The sequence below is a fragment of the Cariama cristata genome, unplaced genomic scaffold (assembly GCF_000690535.1).
Source record: "Cariama cristata isolate BGI_N322 unplaced genomic scaffold, ASM69053v1 scaffold11427, whole genome shotgun sequence".
Lineage (NCBI taxonomy): Eukaryota > Metazoa > Chordata > Aves > Cariamiformes > Cariamidae > Cariama > Cariama cristata.
The window spans coordinates 16,417-23,571 of record NW_009628382.1 but is presented as its reverse complement, the minus strand read 5'-3'; positions in this window follow the sequence as shown (position 1 = coordinate 23,571).

Sequence of the window (7,155 nt, the reverse complement as noted above, 5' to 3'; positions counted from 1 at the left end):
ATTAATGAAGTAACTTAAAAGTTGGTTTGTTTAGTTACAGGGGACTCCTGAAGGCATGAAAGCATGGCTCGTGCATACTTTTTTCACTGGTTTGGGGGATGTTGTAGATGATGACTAGGGCTCTCAGTCTCTGTAAGTTACTTTCTTGCAAAAAAAAATAAATAATAATTTCCTAATGTCTTGATCAGCATGCTGACATCCCAAAATGTTCTTTTTCAGTGAGAAAATGCTATTTTGGGCATCTTGTTTTAATGCAACAACAAGATGAAGGTTATTAATATACCCTGTACTTTGCCTGTAAATGGCTATAAATATGTAAATTTCTTTTGTTTTTTCAAGGTCAGGAATATTTCTAGTTGTCTGAAGTTCAGGGAAGTCTTATTACTAGTCCTAAATATCATTCAGGTTTTTTTGATCTCCAAGCACTTTATTAGAAGACGATCAGGTTAGTTTGTGATTATGGCCTTAAATGCATTGACTGGAGTGGTTTTAATCCATAAACAGTATTTGAACCATAAGGATTTCAATCTGTAAGGATTTTTCCTTATGGATTTTCATGTAATCCTTTTTTCCTTTGTCTTCTGTGTAAACCTTCCTCCCTTTTTTTACTGTTTCCTTCCTGAAATATCAGGGTAAGCAAACAACATGAAAGGAAGAACATCTGATGGTTTAATTTCTGTAGGACTAAACTACAGAAGATGATGTGCTAGGTAGAAAACTGAAAACATTTCAGAGTGCTCTGTGAACCCACAGATCCACATGGGGAAATAAAGGTGGGTTAGCCACCCAAACTGTTTCTAAGAGGAGAAATTTATTTTTGAAAGTGAAAGCAAGCTGCTTGCTCAAGATGGAAATTTACTTGTTTTTATGGCACGTTATCAAAGGCTGCTTTTCTCTCCTCAACTTTCATCCCACCACCTCCTGCCAATTTCTACTACAAGCACACAGGCAAAAGCAAACATGCCCCGCCAACCTAAAAAACCCAAGCTCAGAGTATTTATACTCTTACTCTCCCTCGGTCCATCTGTCCTGCTTCTACTGTTGTGACCTAGTGTTGTTCTGCTTTTCTCACTTCATGGGATTGCATCCCAAATTGCCACTTCAGGCGCAGTATGTGGTGCTGTTTCAACTGTAGATGGGTGGTGAGAGAAAAGACGTAGTGACATCTGTCAGCTAGAAGAAAAGAATGGGTTGGCAGAAGCGTTGCTGAAAATAAAGTTGAGCAGAAAAGGAAGAGCAAAACTAAGACTCCATAATTCAGCTAAGGAAATGGTTTTATGCATTTATTTTATATACCAAGGAACTTAAATTATCAAATGTGCAGTTAGCAAAAGTGTGTGTAAACGTCTGTTACCAGATGAGTCTGGTATAGTTGCATGATTTTTCAGCTACCTCTTTTTCCTGAGGTGCTGGGGATGGAGACTGCCTGTGAGGTATGTAGGGAATGTGTACACCTTCAACCAGTTGGAAGCCTCACCTAGACCTTGGACTTGCAGAAGTGGTTAACACTACCGGCTTTGCTAGCATGTTTTTGCTCCTTCCAGAGCATGCTATCATGAATCTTGTCTTTTTTATAGGACTGATCACAACTGAATGATGAAAGTTTATTTTCATCTTAACAAATATGTTTTGAGGGGCCTTGAAATTTGACTTGAACTATTGAAATAAATTGTTTACTCATTAGTTGTTGAAATCAGTAGAGTCTTCCAGACCTAGTTATAAACTAACTCTGATCTGATCATACTTTCCCACTCTTCAGATAACCACCAGGCTGGTGTTTCGGGTTAATGTGTGAGATCTGTTTTCTTCTGAAATCTTGTAAAATGTTATGTTCCTGAATTTCTCTCTTGGAAGAAAAAATTAGCAGCTAATGGAAGTTCTTGGAGGGTTGCAAGGCTGTAGTTTTCTTCCTTTGTTGCTGTGACCCAGTCAGGCTAGGAGGGCAGGATAGAGCCCTTCTCACCCTAAGCAGGCGGGGAGTCAGCTTTTGACTGTCCTAGTGCCCGCCCTCCGCTTTATGCATTTGACTTGATCGGTGACTAAACGGCAGGTAAACTGCTTCTGAACTCTCAGCGTAACAACTGAGGGCCTTGAGTTTTGTTTAGATGTGTGGATAGTTTTATGTTAGTTGAACATCCTAAGTTTATTGGTTATTTAATTGCCATGTCAGTACTGGAGTCAAAGTGTACGTGGTGCAAAGATACTTGACATGGTTTGAGTACACATCATGTTGAAATGCAAATATTCTTATCAGAAATGAGGCTGCTTTTTTCTTCTCTGATCTAGCTTATCCTTTCTTCTCTTCTACCAACACAGCGTATGATTGTTCTTTGATTTCACTTGACTGTATTAAGTAGTAAGCTGTAGCCTACCCTGTTGTTAATGCTGTATTTTGAAAGAAGGAAATGTAGGACTAAAGAAAACCAACATCTTGCAGTAAGTAAAAGGGGGCTGGAGTGTCTTCAGCATGGATTGCACTGTTTCAGATTGGCCAAATGGGCTGAGACATCTGCTGAGATATTCCTGCAGGAATAAAGAACCGCAGTACCAGGAAATCCATTTGTTCGCATTCAGTTGGGTTATAGTGCACATCTGTTTAGGCAATGCAGCTGCAGTAGGAGACAGTGGTTAACATCAGCCTGGAATTCTAGTTTATGTATATGTTGAAGCACGTCTAGTTTAAACTATTAAAACCTTGTAGTCCCAGTTTGGACTCATTACTCCTAGAAAGGAGGTTTTAGAGGATTGCGTATTGCTTTTAAGATGCATTACATCAGCTTCTGCATGAAGCATGACTGCTGGCATCCCTTAGCAGAGAAATACTGGGATAGGGCAGGTGTTTTCACTCACCACTGTGTTTTCTGGCTGTAGCTCTGGTGCGTTGGCAGCCCACTGGATTGACACTTGAATTGTCATTGGCTTCTAGATTAACACACTCTTCATAAGAATAGAGGAAATTCACATCTTGATACTTGTCCTGGGTTGGTCTGTAACAAGTAGTTCTGCAGAATCAAACAGTTGCAAACAGAAGTGCAGTGTGCTCTCTTCAGAAAACAATCTAGAGATTATATATGTATTTGCATTCAGATCCTGCCTTGTGGGTTTTTAAGAGCACCTCTTTGAGCTGGTTGTGATAGAGTAACAAAATGTGCAGCATCAGGCACGCTGGCATGATGTTGCAACTGAAAACACGTTGTTTGTCTATGAATACATGTAAGAAGAGAACGAGAGATTGCTGAGACGGAAGGTTTAGAAGGCTGATAAAACAGTTTTAAGCCAGCTTTAAACTTCGTAACAAAACTTCACTAGGTTGATATTCATTAACAATACACGTTGCTAATGGCTAGTTCTTACTCGTTCCTAGTCATTACCACTGAATATTCAAAGCAATTAGTCTGTAAGAATCTCATTATAAATTAATTGTGAGTACACAGTACCACAGAGCTGGTGCCAGGTATTTAGCACTGATAGCTGTGGTCTTTGACAGTGAGATGTTCGAGGCTGTCACAGGTACGTTTTCTCGATGCTTAGTGGTTTTATTCCTCCTTTTCAGCTTTTGTTGCTATTGAAAGAAAAGGAGGGCTTTTTTCCGAATCTCAGGGTTGCACTTGATCAGTGACTAATAATTGACCATCACCGAGTTGCTTGCAGTTCTGGGGCCTCTGCTTTCAACCTGTGCCCGTATTTTCAAGGCCTTTGTTCTTATCTCATCTTTCAGCTGTTTGCCATAACAAGAGGCACCTGGTGGCTGGCTCTGGCTCACACAACAACTTCTCTTAACAGCTTCACAAGAGGCCAGAATTTGGGTCTTGCACATTTGGCATTGGAGTGCGGTTGGCATAAGGCCTGAGGCCTGTTCCTAGCAGTGGCAATGCTGGTTTTACTGAGGCACTGGGTACCAAAATGCATATACATTGTTTACTAGTCACGCTGTGTAAGTTTGCTTATGTTTGAGTTCATAAAAAGCTAATAATTAAATACTACTCAATCTGCTGCTACTTTTATGGATGCAACAGCTTCTGTTTTGGCTACGGACAGGTAAGGTTTTGTAACTGTGGAGCTAGTGATGAACAGTGCATTCAACTGATGAACAGTCAGAACCTGGACTATCCTGAGGATAGTGCTGTTCCAAGTTTACCCTGAGTAAGTACCATTTCTCGTATAGGTACAGATTGGACAGAGAGCAACAAGCTTTGTATATGCACATACTTATAATGAGACTTTGCTTAATCTCTTGTAGATGATTAATTCTTCTTTTTAAGAAGTGAAGAGGAATACATGGATATGTGTCACTAAAATCTGTTCACATGAAGATTAACTGTTTGTACTCTATTTTAAACATTTAAAAAAAAGAAGAGTAGAGGGTTAAAACACTGAGAAATGTATGGTTTGTGTCCCTGATGTATGGATCAGTTTAGGGATACTTTCCTGATACAGTTCAAATATTGAGGGTTTTTTCATTGTGATGACATAGGCGTGGTAATGTTATCCTCTGTAACTAGTGAATAGACCAGCTGTTGAACAGGATTTTATTAAATATAGAACAGAAAAAATGTCGGTTTAGTGAAGCTGTTTGAAATACTAAAAGTACTAAGACTGTTAAAATTCTTATGCCTATGTAAATAGGTGTAAGGTTAGCCCTTTTCCAAAGAAATATGCTAATCATTTTTGTTAAGGGTACACACAGTTCTTTTTGAAATTGTGGTATGTTTTTCAGAAAGGGTGTAACTGGTTGGTTTAAAAAAAAAAAAAAAAAAAAACCACCCAAAACAAGACACACAAAAACCAAAACACCAGCGTGTTGGTTCAGTTGCGGTGAGATTTTGGCTGGTTAGAGTTGAATTTAAGGAAGAACATAACAAAGCTGTTCTTTATTAAAGATTTTCTTGCCTTGTATATCTTTTCACTTTCGCCCTGTATTTCACACTTGGCGTTTAGTTTTGGTACATTAGCTACTCTCTGTAAATCAGGAGGAATTATCTTCCTAACGGTTTCACAAACAACTTCACAACTGTGACATATCCAGTTTCCAGAGGGGTACTGGAATTATTTCAAGAGCTGTCTTAGAGTGAGACCACCATTTTCCAAAGCTTAAAAAAAAAGCCTGTCATTCTTTAGAGGCACATACAAATACATGTTTCCGTATATCTTTAGATGTGACTCCCATTGCACATTTTGGAGACTAAGAAAAGGCCTTAATAGTTAAAAGGATCGGCTCCTTTGAGACCATTTATAAGGCAAGAGGGAGAGTAAGGGAAATATTCTACCACCTCAGGTCTAGGAGTGGCTTACTTGGTATGGGCAGAGAGATAACTAGTCAGCAGGCACTATCAAAGTCCGTGAGTGATTACAGTAGACAAATGTGTGTTTATCACTTCAGCTGTTGCTTACTTCAGTTATTAGTTTCCTGTCAAAACAGAAATACCACAGGGACATTTCTGTGCTGCTGTCTTCATGCATTCCACGTAACCCCTTGATATCTTCTGACCATTGTCCGCTTAGATGCCAAATAATGAGTCATGCCCTGGTTTGGCTAAAACGGGACCAATTCTCTTTTCAGTGGATTTTCCTTCAGTTAAGTTCCTTCTAAGTAACCGCACTTCCTGAAGGTGACTACAGGTTTTTCAGGCAGTGCCTGCTTTCAGAGTTGATGGCGGTTAATGGCTGTCGTTGTTGCTGGGGTAGAAGCAGGACTGTTACAGAAAGGCCCATGGGTGTGCTTGTTCCCTGCGGGCTCTCCTGTGCTCCACCTGGGGGGAAGGCGGAAGAGGGGTCGCACCTGCAGGAAGCTGCGGCCGGGACAGGTGACCAAGGATTGACCGGTGACGTATTCCATGCCATACACATGAATACTCAATATAAACCTCGGGGATCACGGGGATCAGCTCATTTCCCTCATGGCCACCATCCCTATGGGACTCTGCTTGTTCTCCTGCCTCTGACCCTGATCCGTGGACTGCTGAATCCAGTTCCCGAATGCTTTAGAGTCCAGTCCAGGACATCCAGGTGCCTGCCCTGCCACCTGTGGCATGTGGTCCCGACATCATCGGGAAGCTCAGGATTGGTTTTGTGTATTTCTATTCCTATTAGTAGTAGTATTGGTATTATTTATACTCTTTTTCATTGTTACTGTTTAATTAAAGTTGTTTTTAACAACTTTGCGACCCATCAGTCTCTCTCCCTTTTGTCCTCTCCTTCCCCTTCTGGGAAAGGCTGGGGTTAATAGAGAGCATCTGCCACCCGCTTTAAGTGCCAGCCCAGCCTTGTACGTGGTAATCATTAACCGTGGAATAGTTGTGTTGCAGTCCTTGATATCTGTCAAATCTAGGATTAAACACACACCGAAGTTGGTGTGGGTCTGCATCCAGCCATGGAAGCGGTGGGAAGCACAGAGATTCTTCTGCCGTGCACTTTACAACCTGCATGGCCACCAGCAGTGCTGTGAAGTTAATTGGTTAGGTACATGTTGCTGAGCATCCATCAAGTCACTGGCCATGGGAATTGCTTAAGTGGCAGTAAAAATAGGGCTGGTTTGTGGTGTTTGGGGTTTTTTTGGTTGTTTTGGGGTTTTTTTTTCCTTTTAGCACTTGAAATAATAAGGTCCATTCTTCCATCTGTCAGTGAATTTTAATCCTTTCTTATGGCAAAACTTTAATATTTGCTGTCTACCTTCTTTTAAGTGGATTTAAGGCTTTCTTCTGTTGATAAACACAATAGAAAAGTCAACAGCTGTATTTACGTAGATGTTTCTCATAGGTTAGACATAGTGGTTTTTGTAATCATCTTTGTTCTAGAACTTTAAAAAGAAGACTGTGAAATACTTGCATTTTTTTATTGCTATTTTTAATGTTAATTATGTTCTGCTGGCTTTTTTTCCTAAACAACTAGTCATAAAAAAACGTTAGCACCTGTCTGTTAAAACAATGGTAGTGATAGGTTTACTTTCTTATTCAGTGTTTTCCACTTCACAAACAACTGATAGTTGAGGAAGAAATATTGACTGTGCTGGTTTTGGCTGGGATAGAGTTAATTTTCTTCATAGTAGCTGGTGTGGGGCTGTGTTTTGGGTTTGTGCTGGAAACAGGTTGATAACTCAGGGATGTTTTCATTATTGCTGAGCAGGGCTTACACAGAGTCAAAGTCTTCTCTGCTCCT